The 20,658-nt window shown below is 43.6% G+C and overlaps 1 protein-coding gene across 2 annotated transcripts in view; it reads left to right on the forward strand.

The window, feature by feature from the left end:
- Positions 1 to 20,658, forward strand: part of LOC126177086 (DNA-binding protein D-ETS-4) — a 163,142-nt gene that overhangs the window by 92,432 nt on the left and 50,052 nt on the right. Inside the window, exon 1 of one of the 2 annotated variants that reach the window (XM_049924336.1) lies at positions 14,760 to 14,821. The exons of the other annotated variant lie outside the window; for it this stretch is intronic. The gene's annotated coding sequence lies outside the window, so the exon portion shown is untranslated. Of the gene's footprint in view, positions 1 to 14,759; positions 14,822 to 20,658 lie in introns of those variants that run through there. 2 annotated transcript variants of the gene reach the window in all.

A 20,658-nucleotide genomic window follows, 5' to 3' on the forward strand; every position in this document is an offset into this window, starting at 1 on the left:
CCCGACGGCGGAAAAATCTGCATCTTCTCCTATACTGCTCCGCAAACTACCTTACGGAGCGTGGGAGACGATATTCGCCACCCCCTTCAGTGAATTAGTCAACTTCTCAGATTTAATAGTGGTGGTCATTTCGAAAGACGTGTAAGGGAGCAAGAGGCACGGATCAAATGGAGGGAAGAGGGGGGATTCCGCCCCCAAAATGTTTTCACTCGATGAGTTTATATTTTTTACATACATCAATTTCCATATTTCATAGCTAAGTTTTGGAGAATAAAGTAGCATGAAAATGACAAGGAATTCTATAACTTACAATCTACGTTTAATACAGGTTACTTTTTAGTCAGGACCTGCTGACGTAGACGGTACTGCGGCCTGTCCTGTAACATTACAACCAGATAAAGCCGCACAAGCAAACGCTGACCTACCGGCAGTCCACAACAGATCTGACACGATTCGTGAGTCTACAGGCAGAACCAGCAGACCACCGGAAGTTGAGTAACGACAGTTTTTTTTTTTTTTTTTGGTCATCAGTCTACTGACTGGTTTGATGCGGCCCGCCACGACTTCCTTTCCTGTGCTAACCTCTTCATCTCAGAGTAGCACTTGCAACCTACGTCCTCAATTATTTGCTTGACGTATTCCAATCTCTGTCTTCCTCTACAGTTTTTGCCTTCTACCGCTCCCTCTAGTACCATGGAAGTCATTCCCCTCATGTCTTAGCAGATGTCCTATCATCCTGTCCCTTCTCCTTATCAGTGTTTTCCACATATTCCTTTCCTCTCCGATTCTGCGTAGAACCTCTTCATTCCTTACCTTATCAGTCCACCTAATTTTCAACATTCGTCTGCAGCACCACATCTCAAATGCTTCGATTCTCTTCTGTTCCGATTTTCCCACAGTCCATGTGTCACTACCATACAATGCTGTACTCCAGACGTACATCCTCAGAAATTTGTTCCTCAAATTAAGGCCGGTATTTGATATTAGTAGACTTCTCTTGGCCAGAAATGCCTTTTTTGCCATAGCGAGTCTGCTTTTGATGTCGTCCTTGCTCCGTCCGTCATTGGTTATTTTACTGCCTAGGTAGCAGAATTCCTTAACTTCATTGACTTCGTGACCATCAATCCTGATGTTAAGTTTCTCGCTGTTCTCATTTCTACTACTTCTCATTAACGACAGATACGAGATGATTATGGGGTCCCATCCTCCAAGAAGCGTAGGGGACAATGCAGGAGACCGCCGACTAGGCAAGGTCCTAGCGCAGGTAGTTTGCCATTGCCTTCCTGCGACCGTCGTGGGGATGAATGATGATGATGAAGACGACACGACAACACCCAGTCATCTCGAGGCAGGGAAAATCCTTAACCCCGCCGGGAATCGAATCCGGGACCCCGTGCGCGGGAAGCGAAAACGCTACCGCAACCACGAGCTGCAGACAAGGACAGATACAAAGGGATTATTCTCTGTATGCGTAAATTAATTGGCGAACATCGTAAACAGCAACTTACGCCTGTTTTTTTATGACGCTGTGGTGTCCGGGATGGTACCATCGTTGGGTGAATGCAGGTTACAACGTGACGGACAGGATTCTCAGTTGGTGTGACAAATGGCAGCTTGTACTAAATGTACAAAAATGTAAATTAATGCGGATAAGCAGGAAAAACAATCCTAAAACGCTCGTATACAGGATTAGTAGTATGCTCCTTGAGAGTCACATCGATTAAATATCTAGCCGTGACGTTGCAAAGCGATATCAAATGAAATGTGCACGTCAGGTTGGTAGTAGAAAAGGTCAGTGCTCGACTTCGTTTTATCGGGAGGATTGTAGGAAAGTGTAGCTCATGTATAAAAGACAAGGGGTACCGAATGCTTCCAGCCGCTGTGGCCTAGCGGTTCTAGACGCTTCAGTCGGGAACTGCGCTGCTACTACGGTCGCAGGTTCGAATCCTGCCTCGGGCATGGATGAGTGTGATGTCCTTAGGTTAGTTCTAGGGGACTGATGACCTTAGAAGTCCCATAGTGCTCAGAGCCATTTGAACCATTTGAACAGAATGCTAGTGCGTACCATTCCTGAGTACTGCTCGACTGTTACGAAAGAAAGACATCGAAGCAATTCAGATAAGTGCTATATTTGTTACTGGTAGGTTCAATCATCACGCAAGTTTACGGAGATAATTCCTGACGTCAAATAGGAATCCCTGGAGACAATATGAAGCTCTTTTCGCGAGGCAATATTAGCCAAATTTAGATAACAGGCATTTGAGGCCGACTGCATATCGGTTCTACTGCAGCCGACCTACATTTCGGGTAAAGGGCACGAAGATGATATGAGAAAAATAATGGCTTGTACAGAGGCTTATAGACGGTTTTCTTTTTCCTCGCCGTATTCGCGAACGCTACAGGTAAGGAAATAACAAGTAGAGTTACAGGGCATCATCCGCTATGCATCATTCGGTGGCTTGCGGAGTATGTAAGTGGATATAGATGGAAGATGCTTCACTAACGGGGAAAAAAACTGCCGTCTTGGAAACAGACGGAAACGGCTGAAAGAAACAGCCTCCTGACTCATTTACACAATCGTATAGTCATAGTTTACAGATTACCGTTCACAGTCGTAATGCCTAGGTAAATACCGATAATGGCGACTGCACACTTCGATTGTATATTGTGTAAATTATCACATTATCGAAGACGTGAGGGTTTGTTACTATAATAGTTCTTAAATTAATTGCGTGACATATGCACTTCTCACATTTTCGGACGTGCGCTTTTAAAACGCTACACTTTTCTACATTGGAATTTATTGGCTGTTATCCCGAGGCAATATACTGTACAGTAATGTAAAAGAATTATTGTTACATTAAAATATTTTTATATTTGATCGTAATCAAAAAATGGTTCAAATGGCTCTGAGCACTATGGGACTTAGCCGCGCGGGATTAGCTGAGCAGTCTAAGGCGCTGCAGTCATGGACTGTGCGGCTGATCCCGGCAGAGGTTCGAGTCCTCCTTCGGGCATGGGTGTGTGTGTTTGTCCTTAGGGTGATTTAGGTTAAGTAGAGTGTAAGCTTAGGGACTGATGACCTTAGCAGTTAAGTCCCATAAGATTTCACACACATTTGAACTATGGGACTTAACTGGTCAGGTCATCAGTCCCTACGCTTACACACTACTTAACGTAAACGCATCCGGACTCTTGTACGTAAGAACGTCCGCTCTCGAAAGTTCAACACTAAATCTCTCCCTGCCACACAAAGCCTGTTTGTTTACGAATCGCGTTGCGCTTACTAAAGCATTCTGTGACGCGAAGTGCTGGTCCCTTGGATCTTCTCCCTTTCTTCTTTTCAATCGACTTGGTATGGGTCCCATACTGATGATGACCAGTACTCTAGTATCGGTCCTACATTTGTTTCGTAAATCACTTCTTTCGTGGATGGATTACACTTCCTTATGCTTCTTTCAACGAATCTAAGCCTGACACCTGCTTTTCATAGTTACTTTTATGTAATCAGTACATTTTAGTTCGCTCTGGACAGTTACTAGTACGTATGATTTCTTTCCCAGGATTTAGTCAGCGAGAGGAGTGGCGGTGGCGTACATTTCGTGATCTGTACACTCGGCTCCAGAATCCTAGATTGAGTTCTCCAAAATAAATCATTGGAGAAGGAGATCAACTACATACATATTTATTTGACAGCAGATCTCAGAGAAAAGAAGTTAAAATAACTCAGAAATGTACACAGTACAGGGTTATTACAAATGATTGAAGCGATTTCACAGCTCTACAATAACTTTATTATTTGAGATATTTTCACAATGCTTTGCACACACATACAAAAACTCAAAAAGTTGTTTTAGGCATTCACAAATGTTCGATATGTGCCCCTTTAGTGATTCGGCAGACATCAAGCCGATAATCAAGTTCCTCCCACACTCGGCGCAGCATGTCCCCATCAATGAGTTCGAAAGCATCGTTGATGCGAGCTCGCAGTTCTGGCATGTTTCTTGGTAAAGGAGGTTTAACACTGAATCTTTCACATAACCCCACAGAAAGAAATCGCATGGGGTTAAGTCAGGAGAGCGTGGAGGCCATGACATGAATTGCTGATCATGATCTCCACCACGACCGATCCATCGGTTTTCCAATCTCCTGTTTAAGAATTGCCGAAATGGCATTCTGCTTTAGCCTTTTCCGTAAGATTTTCCAAACCGTCGGCTGTGGTACGTTTAGCTCCCTGCTTGCTTTATTCGTCCACTTCCGCGGGCTACGCGTGAAACTTGCCCACACGCGTTCAACCGTTTCTTCGCTCACTGCCAGGCCGACCCGTTGATATCCCCTTACAGAGGCATCCAGAAGCTTTAAACTGCGCATACCATCGCCGAATGGAGTTAGCAGTTGGTGGATCTTTGTTGAACTTCTTCCTGAAGTGTCGGTGCACTGTTATGACTGACTGATGTGAGTGCATTTCAAGCACGACATACGCTTTCTCGGTTCCTGTCGCCATTTTGTCTCACTGCGCTCTCGAGCGCTCTGGCGGCAGAAGCCTGAAGTGCGGCTTCAGCCGAACAAAACTTTATGAGTTTTTCTACGTATCTGTAGTGTGTCGTGACCATATGTCAACGAATGGGGCTACAGTGAATTTATGAAATCGCTTCAATCATTTGTAATAGCCATGTACTTGTATTTATACACTACGTAAAAGTATTCGACAGTGGTAATAGTGAACAATTGTAGTCAGTATTGGGAAGTAATGGATATTCTGGCAAATTGATATAAGTCTCTTGAAAGCCTTACATACTTTGTACTCATATCGGATCTCCAGCGGGAACATCTCGTCATCTGGACACAATACTTCGGCGGTCCACCTGGCCGCCATCTTCAGGTGAGTAGGCCGTCACACTATCTCGCCGGAACTGGCAGTTAGACCGCCGAAATATCGTGTTCAGATGACGAGATGTTCCGGATGGTCACCCGATATGAATATAACGAATTATTACGCCGCGGAAGTTTACGGAGCCACAGCCTTACATACTACTATAAACAGAAGAAGAACACAGACCGATGAAATTTAAATAAATAAAGGCACACAACAACGTTGCCCAGTTGTACCAACTCAAGTAATGTATAAATGACATCATCCATAATTGGATGCAGTTTTTAATCACCTAGATACTGGTGCTGAAATACCTAAAGAAAAAGTTTTACATATTTTTCTATCTGCAGACTCTGTCTTAATACTTCTGGAATCAGAAGGAGGCTTACAGTGAGAGCTCTAGCTTTTACAAAAGGAATACCATGTCAAAATTTATTAAAGCTAAAATATTGGTTATGGCGTTCTGCGGCAAATATCAAGTTGGAAGTAAAACTGTTTTAGATTACATGATCTTAGAGGAAGTATCACAGTACAGCAATTTGAGGAGTCAAATTGAATATGATACTAAGAGAGATCTAAGATTTGTACATAAATATATGTGGCAGTATCCATAACGCGTTCAAGAACAAAATCCGACAAGATACGAGAATGAAGATCTTTCATTCCTCTTATAAGGATGTGGCGGTGAAAGAAAGCTGCAAAAATAAATGAATATATATAAATCATAACGTCGAAATGAAATTTTGAAGTAGAACAAGAGGTCGCTATAGAACAGAACTTACATGAAATGGAACAACACAGCAAGAACTAGAGGTGCAGACAGTTCAGGAGAAAATAAATATGGTCCGCAGCAACTAGTGTGTGCAGATACAAAGGATGGACACTTAAAATTTTCGAAAATAGCTTTGAATTATAAACCATGTGCGGTTAGAAACATTAGAAGATCTAAAAAGAGGTGGAAGTAACTTGTGAAGGCGGTAAAGGCTTAAAAGCCTAAGCCCTGAAGTAAGGATTCTAGTAGATTCGTAACATCTCATGGAGAAACAGCATGCGACACTGTTGACTATGGTACCTCTATCTAAAGTGGACGTACAGTTTGTCCAACCCTTTGGTGATCTTTAGGAGGTTTCTCTGTGATCCATCCTTTCTATGATGATTAGTAACAATACTATCAAAGCACAAAACAATCGCTCGTAACAATCGAAAGCACAACTGTGGTGAGTGATGAAGAGCAACTCTACCTTATCGTTTCAGTAACAAATTGGAACATTTACCAGAAGAAGAGAGGTTCAAATAGTCCTATATTACTCTGTCGAATGCTGGGATGCTATTTACAAAGACATCAGTACTCGGCTAACTCTGCCTGCCCTCCTACCTGAACGACCCGCCAGCACATCAAGTGCGATTTTTGGTTTGTAGATGCCGAGTACAGTTTCCTTATGGTCTATTGACACACAGTAAACACAGATTTAGAAAACATCGTTCTTGTGAAACAACTAGCTATTTACTCGCACGAAGTGTTGAGTGCTATAGAAAAGTGATTCCAAATTGATTCCGTATTTCTCGATTTCCGGGGAGGCTTTTGACAATGTATCACACAAGCGGCTTGTAGTGAAATTGCGTGCTTATGTAATACCGTCTCAGCTATGTGACAGGATTCGTGTTTTTCTGTCAGAGAGGTCACCGTTCGTAGTAATTGACGTAAAGTCATCGAGTAAAACAGAAGTGATTTCTGGCGTTCTGCAAGGTAGTGTTATAGGCCCTGTGCTGTTCCTTAACTGTATAAACGATTTGGGAGACACTCTGAGCAGCCGTCTTAGGTTGTTTGTAGATGACGCTGTCCTTTATCGACTAGTTAAGTCATCAGAAGATCAAAACAAATTGCAAAAAAGTTTAAAAAAGATATGTGTATGATTGGAAAATTGGCAGTTGACGCTAAATGACGAAAAGTGTGAGGTCTTCCACATGGGTGCTAAAAGAAGTTCGTTAAATATCGGTTAAACGATAAATCAGTCAAATGCATAGGCCGTACATTCAACTAAATATCTAGGAATTACAATTACAAACATCTTAAATTATAAAGAACACATAAAAAGTGCTGTGGGGAAGGCTAACCAAAGACTGAGTTTTATTGGCAGGACACTTAGAAAATGTAACGGACCTACTAAGGAGATTGCCTACACGACGCTTGTCCGTATCTCTTTAAGAATACTGCTGCGCAGTGTGGGATCCTTACCAGATAGGACTGACGAATTACATCGAAAAAGTTCAAAGAAGGGCGGTACGTTTTGTATTATCGCGAAATACGGGAGAGAGTGTCACTGAAATGATACAGGATCTGGGGTGGACATCATTAAAACAAAGGCGTTTTTCATTGCGGCGGAATCTTCTCACGAAATTCTGATCACCAACTTTCTCCTCCGAATCCGAAAATATTTTGTTGAGGCCGACCTACATAGGGAGAAACGATCACCATAATAAAATAAGGGAAATCATAGCTCGCACGGAAAGATACAGGTGTTCGTTTCTTCCACGCGCTATACGAGATTGGAATAATTGAGAATTGTGGAGGTGGTTCGGTGGACTCTCTGCCAGGCACTTAAATGTGATTTGCAGAATATCCATGTAGATGTAGATGTAAATGACGCTGACTCAATAGTGCCGGCCATTGACGTAAGATAAACGTGTTCGTGAACGAAGTATGGGGTGTGGTGGTTGAACAGTGGATGCTGTATACAGTGTTGTGGAGATATACTCATTTTCATTTATGTGGATATTATCAATGATTTCTTTAGTAAGGATACGTATTTAAAACTGTAAAGGAAGAGAACTGAAGCGTTTCAGATATGGAGTTACAGAAAGAAGCCTATTCACAATTAAGTGAATAAGGAATGACGTGGTTCTCTGCAGAATGGGCGAGGAAGGGAATATGTGAAAAATGAGAGTTAGAAGAATGGACAGGACTATCGGCCACGTGTTAAGACACCCCCTGATTTTCATGGTTGTAGTGAGTGTCGAAGGGGGCAAAAATTGTAGGTTAGACAGGTATTAGAATACATATATCAGAAATAACTGTGAACGTTAAATGCTTCTCTGAGATGAAGAGATTGGAACAGAAGAGGAAATCGCTGCAGCCCGTAACAGACCAGTCAGAAGACTGACTGATAACCCCCTCCCCCCTCTACAATAAAAAAATATAAAACTAAAACTTTTTATAATTCTTCTGATTTATTGGTATTAAGTCAACGCAGCTTATTTCCTCTCAACGTTTTGCTCTCTAGGCACTCTGACATCACGAAACTGTAATTACCTACTATACTGGTAATCCTCGATATGAACCTTTCTTACCACGAATACGTTACAGAAACAACCGTGAATAATTCTTACGAAATTTATGCATACAGGTGGAGCCGTGGGAAGGTATGTGCCGACCGAAGGGCAAAAGCAGCATAGCGACGTAGATATATTACATCGGAATTTCATGCTGTATGTTCAGAAATACCTTCTCGCTCGTAACGACATACTTCGTGACTGGCAGGTGTTAAGGCGCGCGGGCCTACATATCGTTTCAATGACAAGACCGAAGTGGGGGGGTGAAAGAAAAAGAGGTAGCTCGCCAAAGGCGCGCCGGCCAGCCTTCTTTCCCACAGTGCAGGCCGGCACAGAAACAATTACGGGCTCTTTAAGCCGCGCTCCGCGTCCCTGGGCAGGTTGTCGGAGGTGTAATTACTATGACCAGTGATTGCTGCCCTGCGACGCCGGCTCTGTTTACAGGTCCTTGAGCAGTCACATACTGGGCAAAGAACGGCTGGGACGTGCCACCGCTCCAGTAACAACGCCCTGTGCGAAAAGTCGCACGTTCTCGATCCAAAGACTGGTCCTCTTCGCTGGTTTTTGTGGCCACTTGTTGAGTTGACGCTCTCAGCTGCATCCAGCGTCGCGGGGAGGAAAGAAGAAATAGGAAAGTACACCACGAACTCGTCAATTTTCCAGCACACATGTTTTACACCGAAGCCGAAGAGCGTAAGAACCCAAATAAAGTCTGTCGAAATACAGAGTGGTTACAATTAAACTTTTGCTACTTGAGCCAGTGCAGACAGAAAACTGTTTCCTGTATGGGTACCAAACTTTATAGGAATGATTTTCAGACTATGCGCTGCAGGCTTTGTACTGTTAGTAGTGTTTATGTTGTGAATTGCCGTTGGGCGGTCGTACTGGCACAGCGACGTAGGGCTGAAATACAAGCAGCAGTGTGCACTACAGTTGCAGACAGTCAACATGGGTCTGGGCAAGGTGAGATGGGCGTTACTCGTAAAGCTGCCAAAAAAAAAAAAAAATCAGCAACAGCAAAAGCGCTGCAGTTCTTTGCGAGCAACGACGCATTGAAGGAATACGGAGAGGTCGTCCTCCGCATCTGGATTGAAGAACATTGTTCGTTTTAGAATTATCTGTCCGCCTCCGTAGCGTAGCGGTAGCGTTACCGCATACCGCGCAGGGGGCCCGGGTTCGATTCCCGGCAGGGGATTGCGTGTTGTGTGTTCTTCATCATCATTTCCATCATCATTGACTCGCAAATCGCCGATGTGGCGTCACCTAAAACGGAAATGCAATACGGAGGCCGAACTCCCCCGAATGGGGCCTCCCGGCCAACAATGCCATAAGATCGTTTCATTTCCATTAGAATTAACTGAAAATGCGCGAATTGCTCCTGGGAGAGGCCGATGGCCAATTGCGCCACAAATTGTGGAAGAAGTTACTGTTCCCACGGCTAAGAATGCTGGACGCAATGTGCAGTGTTCAAACAGTGCACGAGCCATGTCACGACAACTGAAAATTCCACGGTCCACCGATCGACAAGTGCTGCGAATACTTGGGGAATGGTATACTCTGTTGGGAAATTTGTGGTAAGATCCTATGGGACCAAACAGCTGAGATCATCGATCGCTAGGTTTACACACTACTTACCCTAATTTAAACTAAGGACAACACACACTCACACCCATGCCCGAGGGTGCTTGTCGACAACATACATTTACGAAACTGATATAGTGTTTCTCATGACAATGGACCTAAAAATTAAGCTATTATCTACACACGTTTCTCTTAACCTTATCATTTATCTGAAAATGAAGAAATGAAGTATGAAATGTAGTGGTATCAGGCGTAATACGCGAGATAAAGATTCGGAATATCCTCACCCGAAGAAGGGGTGGATTAGTGTGAAATGCGCACGGCACTTAGGAATTATTAATGTCACTTGGGAAAGAAAGAGAGAGAGAGAGAGAGAGAGGGAGAGAGAGAGAGAGACTGTGTTGGGGAGAGAAATACAGAAACAGATGAAAATTACAATGTGTAAGACATGCTATGAGGTTGGTTAAGTGTAGCTGGAATTTCTACTTGGTAATTAGCTTAAATCTACGAGCGTCCGGTTGGTTTTCATGGGTGTTCGCTGGAATTAGTGGTTACACGGTGAACTCTCCCCCGTTAACGCAGTGTGTCGAGAATGGGACTGGATAGCTGGCATGGGTAGCTGCGAAGAACGCCTGTCCGATATAGTGTTTGTATTGTTATGATTCATCCTGGCGATGAAGGGAACGAAGAGGATGAAACCAGTCCCATTAAATAAGCTATTCTTTGAACAGCCTGCCGAGCTTAAAGTTCACATTCAACAACGGGGTCACACACACTTACACATGCCCGCACTGTTAAGAGACGCTACAGAGAAATCTGAACTTTCACCAGGACCTTTCGCTAAAATTATGATGAAAATTTAGTCACCAGTATCAACGTATCGTTGTACGCATTTCTTTGTCATCGGCTGACACATTACTTCTAGATCATTGCTTTCTATTAGAGACAGCTGACAGGACAGTTTTCGAACGATCATCTCCGATGATATCCAGTCGGAGAACAGCAGACTATATCTGTGCTGCCGTCAGAACAAAGCTTGGGCCTTCTAACTGAGATGCGGCCAAGTGCTGTCTTATTTGAATATAGCATTACGTATTCCCTGAAGCAGAAGCGTTTATTCGCCCGCTACAGCATCTTGGAAATAGCGGTTGCTATCTGCGGTTCTTGTAATCCACATGCAACTTGCAGTGTCGATAAAACTAACCACACATCCCATACGTTCAGTACTACAGCGGAAACGACGGTAGCCAAAGGGCCGACCAGGGTGGCCGAGCGGTTCTAAGCGCTACAGTCTGGAACTGCGCGACCGCTACGGTCGCAGGTTCGAATCCTGCCTCGGGTATGGATGTGTGTGATGTCCTTAGGTTAGTTAGGTTTAAGTAGTTCTAAGTCTAGGGGACTGATGACCTCAGATGTTAAGTCCCATAGTGCTCCGAGCCATTTGAACCGAAGGCTGGCAGTCACAAAGCTGATTTGGGAAACTGAGAGTCAGCACACGTAGCAGGAGAATTTTTAGCCAGCGGTATAGAGACGGTATAAACTAAGCCCAGATGTGTAGATATCTGTGAATGCTAGTTAAGGATGCATCAGTTATAAGCAAATTTGTGTGAGATATCCTGGAAACAAACTTCACTTATTAAGTCTTCAGAATTGTTGCTTTTATAGTAAGTGGTTGATGTTTAAGTTTATTAAGGCTTTCAGCTATAGTCTTCGTTAGTTGTAAACTGTACACACTGAAAATTTCATAATTCTCTCAGCGTGTACATAAATACAAAGGGTCTACAACAAAATTGTTAGAGTGACATTTAAGGATGCTGATGAGTTTATCTGTGATACGTTTTCCGATGCTACGTGAACACTGTCACTAATTTCCTCCCATATTTCAGTCTCGCTACTGGATTACTCTTGTTTGATTGCTGGAGACAGACTAGATCCATACCCACTTGCCCTTACACTTCGTTGTCAGCGCAGTAAAACGCTACCTTCTCCGGGAGACAGAACTAAGGAACCCTAAGCGCCTACGCTATAATCATTCTTCGGGAAATCGTCAAACGCCAAACTGTTTTCACTTTGTTGGTAAGGCGTACTAAGGAGGGCGTCTTTATAGCGCACTGAGCACATGTTTTTCGCCTTCCGCTGATTCAAAACTTTTCAATCACTGGATTTGGTATGGCAAGGAGTCGACCCTACGCGATGTGTAGTTATTGAACATTAAATTGTGCAGTAGCTTCCAGATTAAATCTAGAACACCCAGCTATGTCTTGTGGAGTCCAGGCCTAATACTCTTTTTTGGCTGATCTGTCCGTCTGTTGAGAACCTTCAGTATGGCTCGGGATGGGCAGTGCTAAAAGGAGCAGAATTAATATTCTGTCGATATCGAGGTCCTTAAAGACGGATTGCAAGCCCTGGCGGGACGATAAGGGAATAGTTTTGTTTCAAGTGACCATCCTGGCAGTCGCCTCAAATGACTTAGAGAAATCACAAAAATCCTAAATCAGGTTGGCCAGATGAAGCTTCGAACATAGCTCTATCAGTTAGTTGTTTGGTTGATTTCTGGGGATTGTATAGTTCCAGAATGAGATTTTCACTCTGCAGCGGAGTGTGCACTGATATGAAACTTCCTGGCAGATTAAAACTGTGTCCCCGACCGAGACTCGAACTCGGGACCTTTGCCTTTCGCGGGTCCTGGAGACGAGATGCTGGCAGAAGTAAAGCTGTGAGGACCGGGTGTGAGTCGTGCTTCGGTAGCTCAGATCGTAGAGCACTTGCCCGCGAAAGGCAAAGGTCCCGAGTTCGAGTCTCGGTCGGGCACCCAGTTTTAATCTTCCAGGAGGTTTCATATCAGCGCACACTCCACTGCAGAGTGAAAATCTCATTCTGGAAACATCCCCCAGGCTGTGGCTAAGCCATGTCTCCGCAATATCCTTTCTTTCAGGAGTGCTAGTCCTGCAAGGTTCGCAGGAGAGCTTCTGTAAAGTTTGGAAGGTAGGAGACGAGATATTGATTGTATAGTTCTTCGAGAGGCGCAAGGTTTTTGCTTGCAAAGGCTGGACACTTTCCTTCCCTCCAACCATTGCCGCCGAACAGCGACAACAGAAACGGCAAAAAAAAAAAAATTATTCTTCTGCTTCATATAGTCCTCAAATCATCTGTCCCAAACACTCTTCAAGGAAGGCGCCAGATTTTTACTAGTTGTAAAGCTCTCCTTCCGGCGACTGCATACTTCAAATTCTCCAATTGCCACGATGGGATAGAATGGACCATTTTCTGTTCTTGGCCCTCTCCCCCCCTCCCAACGAAATATACTTGACAGTACTGAAGATCGAACCAGAGTCCTTGTGTCGGCCAGGCACTCAGCTGGCGAGCAGATTCATCAGTTCCCTGCGATACTTAAATCCAATGCGTGCCTTACGAAAGTGCGTTGAGTCCATAACTGCCTTTTGTATGCAATGTTAAATTATATGAGATACTTAAATCCAATGCGTACCTTACAAAGCAGCGTTGAGTCCATTACTGCCTTCTGTATGCAATTTTAATGACACCTACAGTGTACAGAAAGATGCTGTATCGTCTTCGGAGGTCCGAAAGGCACTGTCCTCCTTGTAACTGGCGATGTGATCCATAACAATTACGTCAGACGTGCCTGAGTGGGGATGTCCGAATGAAGAGCGAGACATCTCCTTCGTTATCTAGGCCGCTTTGCAAATAACCCGTTATAGCACGTGTGGCCCCTCCTGGCACTTGCTGGTACAGACGACGTCCACACGTACTACAACATTACGAGGCAGTAAACCAGAAAATAATTTGTAATAATCCTTTTACTTTCCATTGTCCCTCCTTGATGTACGTGACGCACATTTCTCGGGAAGTTCGCACGTCATATCAGATAGTAATCTAGAGCTTAAGCTGCCCCCTGTTATCACTTGTCTGCCTTCTGGTTACAGACCCTTCAGAAATGTAAACATTTTCTCAGGCTTGTGGATAGGGGTATTGTTTCGCAGGAGCAGACGAGGTGTAGTAGTAAATTTACCAACCAGAACAGACGCTGAAACACATAAATACTTGCGCCGTCTTTGCTAGGCATCACACTGTTGAAGGACCAGTTCCACGATTCAGTTCGTTCTTACTCTTTCACTCCTGCAATTTATTTTGGGTGCAACTTGCAGCCGTGCGAAGACGGTTTCTTGCTCCACAATAGATCACAAATTGTGTACCTTAAGCGAGACATAAGCACCCTCCGTATAATACAGGTAAGTTAAATTTCATTATGCCCGATTTTCTTTCAGTTAACTTGTCACAGAGCTGAGTCAACAGATACGGAGCACCAGCTGTTCGATCAATATCGAAATACGAATTGAATATTGTTTTATTGAAGAAACGTCCCAGAATTGGAATGGGTGAAGAAGAAAAAGGAGCAGACAATCCATAATGGTCACATCTGGATTTAAAACCGATTCAGAGGATATCTAGGTTTATTTTTCTCGTAATTTTTTGAAATTATATTTTATGTTGAAAGTAAATTTATACTTTCACTGCAAGAAAAAGCTCTTCTAACCAGGAGGTTGCCTCTCGCGTCGATACTGCTTCAAGCATCGCAAACAGAGTATTAACTGGAGGATATGTGCTGCTTATTGTTGCTCCATATTTCAACTATGATGCGTTCAACACAGAAAGACATAAGCTATGGGAATAATATAAACACTTATTTACTTTCTGAATCCCTCGATTGCGCGATCACGGCGGCAGGTCATAGCTTATGCTGGCAAGCTACAGTATCATGGAGCTTTCGATTACTGAGATATAACTAACTGTCAGTTATTACACAACCGAGGCACGTAGAACGTACAGATTTAGGAACAGACCTAGTCAGAAAAACCCAAACCCGTCGTACCTTGAGCTGCCGCCTGCAGCGCTGGCGGCGCTCAAGGCCGCGCGCGCATGCGCGGTCGCGGCTCCTACGCTGTCAGTTGTTCAGTCGCCCAGCTGCGCGCGCACAATTCGACTGGGATGGCTGCCGAGCACGGCATCGGATGAGAGGTAATTTTGTTGTCAGCATGCAACACTCTGATGTTAATACTACATTAGCTTAATCCAACGCCTCCTTTAGACACGCCTGTATTATCGGCTGTGTTGTCATGGACTTATTTTGTTTTTATAATAGCACCATTTACAAATTTTGGCAATCACTATTGCGACAGCTTTAATTTAGAAAAGCGATTGTGTTATATGTAGTTAGTTTTTTATTTAAACATCATCTGATTTGTGTAAACAACTGTTAGCTCCGACGTATCACCTTTAATTTTAAGACGAAGAATTTATTAATCGTAAGTACATTCGATATTGTTGACCCGAGAATTTAGTTTTGAATAAAACTTTACCAAAAAATTTCGTGGAAACTTTCTATATCAGATTTCAAACTGTATGATGATTATATCCTTTCTGAAACATGTTTCTTTTCGCACGCATTACAACTGTTAACCAAATACCGATATGTTACAGCTTACACGTGCACTAATGTCAGTGAGGTACGAAATGCATTAAATGTGGAATATAATCTTAGCGAGTGTCTCGTAATATTTGTGCCAACAGAGGAAAGGCAACACTGTACTTTGGGCCGTAAATCTGCACAGTCGAGGACGCGGCGTGTTACAAGGTTGACGGGAATCCCGTCGGAGCCGACAGTTGAGAGGGAAACTTGTAGCGACAGAAGTATACGGCGTGTGTTATACCTGCCGTCTTCCAGTCGTGAGAGGCAGCGATAAAAAGACCAAAATCTGATAATTGGGCTCAGCTCAGCATAAACATTGTAGCTATCGAAAGACTGCATCATCGAGCCTTTTACAGTTTTTTTTTTGAATGTATTTGATTTTGTATCTTTTGTAGTGTTCTCCATAGACGTTCGATGAAGCTTAGATTGAGGTCAGTGTTCAATTTTTCACATTCATAGCGGTGAAGCCCTTTTTCTCTTTTTTTTTTAAATACAAGTGATACTTTTCTTTCAATGGGAACTGCGTTACTGCCCGCATCTCGTGGTCGTGCGGTAGCGTTCTCGCTTCCCACGCCCGGGTTCCCGGGTTCGATTCCCGGCGGGGTCAGGGATTTTCTCTGCCTCGTGATGGCTGGGTGTTGTGTGCTGTCCTTAGGTTAGTTACGTTTAAGTAGTTCTAAGTTCTAGGGGACTGATGACCATAGATGTTAAGTCCCATAGTGCTCAGAGCCATTAGAACCATTAGAACTGCGTTACTTACCTAGATTAATGTGGTCCTGGAAATGCCTGCAAGGCTACTATAATATTTTAACAGATACAGCTCACAATCGTGTACTTTAATTTGAGATTTTTCTTGATATCACCTGTCCTACAGGCTTCAGTTCGTTTTCGTAGCTCATAACTCGTTCTTAGAATGCGACACTGGCATTTATGCCTACATTTAATTACTGATGATGTTTCTTTGTATCTCCTCGCTGTGAATTTGGTAATGACTGCTCCAATTTTCAACCCAACACAAGAGCTGGGCCAGGAATTATCTTACAGAATTTCAAGTAATTTTGCTTAAGGGACGATCATTCCAGTAACGATACACATTATGCAAAATTTGGTTAACTTATTCGATATCGCTCTATTATACTGAAAAATGAGATTACATCCAAGAGAATTAAAATTTTATGATTGGTTAAGAGGAGTGCATGCAAAATATGTTTTAGATTTCATAATTTCCGAAATATTATGTCAGTTTTTTTAATGTTGTTCATGGTGGTTATGCACTGTCATTTTCTGAAGAAGCGCTATTGATCTGCGTGTCCACCAAATCAACCAAAGTAGCGCACGATTGCTTCGTTTAGGAAAATCCGAACGCCTCAGAAAGCAAAGGTTTTGCATTGTTTCTAGCGGCCATTTTACCATCTTCTTTCCACTTAACAACCACTCCACCCATGATGAGACCTACAGCTTCACGTAAAACAAGAAGTAGAAAATTCAAAGCTTGGCTGGGGGATCGGATCTATACCATTGTAGTCTAGTATCCATCAGAATGGCAGTGTGGCCTGTTATTAACTAAATGCTCCCATCGTTAATATTGACCAAGTCAACAGTGATGTAGACGTTAGCAACAACTACCGGACTGCCTTAGAAGTAAGCCCCAGTGTTGACCTGTGGACGTAATGACGAACGCCGCGTGTACACACAACTAGAGGGCATTCGTGAAAGAGCAAAGTTCACCGTCTCTCCGACTCTTTACGCGAGTTGTCGGCATAAACTGCGGCGACGTACGCCGTTTTTCGCGGAACATGTAGACAGTTATTTGCATTCAGAGCTGGAGCTCCCTTTTCCAGGAATATTCTTGACGTTAACGCCGCTTTTGACACGACAGCAGCAGGCACCGAGGAATGAACTGGAACCTTTTCGTTACAGCTCCTTTCTCATGTGGGCACACACAACATATGTGAGAAGTCGCTTTTTCTGTACACCCGTGACGTCGCATGCCAGAAATCCCTTAAATCGGAAAGCGGCACGTTATTCCTTTGAAAGCAACCGAATTAAATTTTGTCACCAGTGAAATGGAGAACAAGCTCAAATAACTGATTCCGATTATCAGTCGGCCGCTGTGGCCGAGCGGTTCTAGGCGCTTCAGGCTGGAATCGCGCGACCGCTATGGTCGCAGGTTCGAATCCTGCCTCGGGTATGGATGTGTGTGATGTCCTTATGTTAGTTAGGTTTAAGTAGTTCTAAGTTAGACTGATGACCTTAGATGTTGAGTCCCATAGTGCTCAGAGCCATTTTTTTGGTCGACATCAAATGACCTTTTATAATCTCGTTGATTTCTTGTGTTCGTCCTTTCACCGCAGTTTTCTTCATTCATCAAATGACATTGGCGCAGCGGTGAATGACTGCATTCCTATTCGGGAGTTCGTTCCCAGTGATAATAGCGATTGAAATTACCAAATGTGGGCAGTGTAAAACTAACAAAGATGTCATGAGAGAGAAATTTGTTCACTGCCACACAATTTGAGAACCTAACTAGATAGTGCAGTGGACTCGAATTTCGGAAGAATGGCGCTCAAATCATGGTTCAGCATTCTTGATTTGGGTCCAACATCATATTGCTGAATCACCTTAGCCGAAAGCAGGGACTGTTCGTTCAAAATGTCACAGCCAATTCACTGTTCAGGTAGAGCTTATGTTTCGTCTCTAACTACACCGACGTCGACGAGACGTTAAACTCTGAACATTCTACCGTCATGTGGAGCGTTTTATGGATGCTCATGGTTTGCATATCTGACAAACATAAAAACTGAAACTCAGTACTAACGTTCCATACCGTTGTGTGAGGTTGGAAGTAACTAACAATGTTTCTGGGACGAGGAAAGCAATAGTAACTCACTTAGAGCTTTAGAAGCCTCTTCGGTCTCTGAAGATACTATATAATTTGCGTCTTGAAACTGGCAGCTAAGCTAAATCAGTGTAGCGGAACCGAGAAACAAATCTCAGAGTGCGTTTTGCGTATTTGGAAGTTTCTCTGGGATGGATATTGTTGACACACATGAATCATCCGTGTTAAAATGAAAGTATTAAATGTTTTATGGGTCCAGAGCTTTGAAGAATTACCATCACCTTCTACCAATACTGATTTAATCTTTCAATGCTATGGAAAGATTGACGTCCGAGGGTTTGCGTACGGATTTCCCTTACGAGCCTGAATGCGTCCTATTCCAGAGACCAGCGACCCGACACAAACCTCAAGCTCGGAGATCACTAGTATTGAGCAACGGGGATACAGTCTATAAATAACTCTGGAACGACTGAAGTGGAAAGGCAGATAGATTACGTTAGTTTTTTTCCAGTGATGAGTAACAGTCGAGGAACTGTCTTGACACGAGTTCCGTCAACAGTTCTAGGGTGTCACCACAGAGCGACCCCAGAAGTCGCTGTAAACGAGAGCGTTCCGCGAAAAAATTTCCCAGCAACGCTCGTGATCGTAATTATGTGCCGATCAGGTGGAAAATACGTCCGGCGCGTGCCAGGAAGTGTTGGATGGCGATGACATAATGCGATTTCCATAGCCGAGAAAGAATAGAAGTCGCCGAGGCGACAGGGCGAGGTTTTCCCGCGCTGGTGACAGGCGAACACCGCGGCTGCCGCGTGCGGAGGTCTCGGCTACGTCACGGTCGCCCATTGACTGGCGGTTGTAGTACGGCGCGCTAGCTTCATTCAGTTTGCTCGCGGCGCCTCTGCAGCTACAGGTGAGTGCGAGCGTCGCATCGACCTATCGCTACACGCGATTAATCGACACCGCCCGCGTCGTTGCGTCGTGCCCAGAGCTGCTAGATCATCGTGTGTACCGACGTGCGACGGCTGAATATCCGGTGTGACCGGTTATCAGTGGGAGATGCAGTGACGTGATGCTGTTATCAGTGCATCGCTAGTAAAGTCGTCTATTCTTGAATTTGACAAGTTTTCGAAGTTACGGAAGGTTGTGGATTTTACAAATTTGCTGTGCTAATGGTGCTGAGAAGTGAATTTGCCATCAAACTTAAGGTGTTATTTTGCCTTAAGCTACGTGCAAAAGGCTTACTATTATGACACGGCTGTAGCGCCCAAGTGTGAATTTAACACACGAAAGGCTACCAGCTTTTTAAAACCGCCATAACTCGTTTCGAGTTCGAGAACTCAGGTGATTGTTATTAGGTTTTTATTGTTGACGCCACAGCTTGTGATCTCACTGATTATCTTTGAAAGTTTCGATTGTCTAATAGCTTTGGAACATCAGCGTCTTTGAGTTCGTTGTTTTAGTTTATCGTTGGGAGCTGGAGCCTGCCAGTTTCCCTACTACCACATAGCGCCCAATAAAAGAGAATATTGAAGTTAATTGCTCAGCTGGCACATGACAACATTCTAAAAATTTGCATCCGTAATATGCGATTGCTTCGTTCAGGGACATAAATTGGCAAGTTATCAAGTGCAGGGCGCTTTATAAAAGGATAGCGTCCATTACAATGTATTTTCAGTTAGTACTTAAATTTGAAATATTAATCTCAGGATATCACACCACTGAAAGACTCTAAGAAGAATCCTCAGCAGAAATTTCTGTTTCATTGTGAGGGTGGATTTTTCAAGTCAAACCGGTTACGGTGACTTTCATTGACGAGTTTCAAGACTTACCACTGTTGCTAAGTTATAATCCTCATATAGTTATGTTTTGGAGTGAAACATTACTTCTTAATTGTGAATAGGTTTCTCAAGATACGCTACCGCCTTTGTTCTGTCCCAGTCCAATTTTTTAAAGCTACTCACCTTTCACAGCTGTTATGAACAACTCACAGGTCTTGTGTTCGTACTGCGCTTATTGACACACTGATTAGGAAGCTGGCCTCGTTTGCGTAAGCTACGGGTGTCGAATCGTCTGACTTAGACCCTTCGCTGTTTACCTTTACATCTTATTGTTTACATACGGTATAACATATTCAGTGGTATGGGCCACCTTATTTAAAAAAATTTCCCGCGTTTCATGACCTGTTTACTTGCTGCTGTGCCATCGTCAGTGTTATCACTGATCTTCCAGTATGGAAGTGATTAAAAACTATGAATACTATTGCAGTATCAGTTGCGACATTAGCATTTTATAACTATAAAGGCCGTAGCTGCAGAGACAGAATTCTCACAGAAATATGTATTTAATACCGTAAAACGTTAATAAAAATTCATGTCCGTGACTGAATAATATTTTCCCTTCACTTCTGCATTCCTGGCCGGCCGATGTGGCCGAGTGGTTCTAGGCGCCTCAGTCTGGAACCGCGCGACCGCTACGGTTGCAGGTTCAAATCCTGCCTCGGGCATGTAGGTGTGTGATGTCCTTAGGTTCGTTAGGTTTAAGTAGTTC

This window comes from Schistocerca cancellata, chromosome 3, assembly GCF_023864275.1.
Source record: "Schistocerca cancellata isolate TAMUIC-IGC-003103 chromosome 3, iqSchCanc2.1, whole genome shotgun sequence".
Lineage (NCBI taxonomy): Eukaryota > Metazoa > Arthropoda > Insecta > Orthoptera > Acrididae > Schistocerca > Schistocerca cancellata.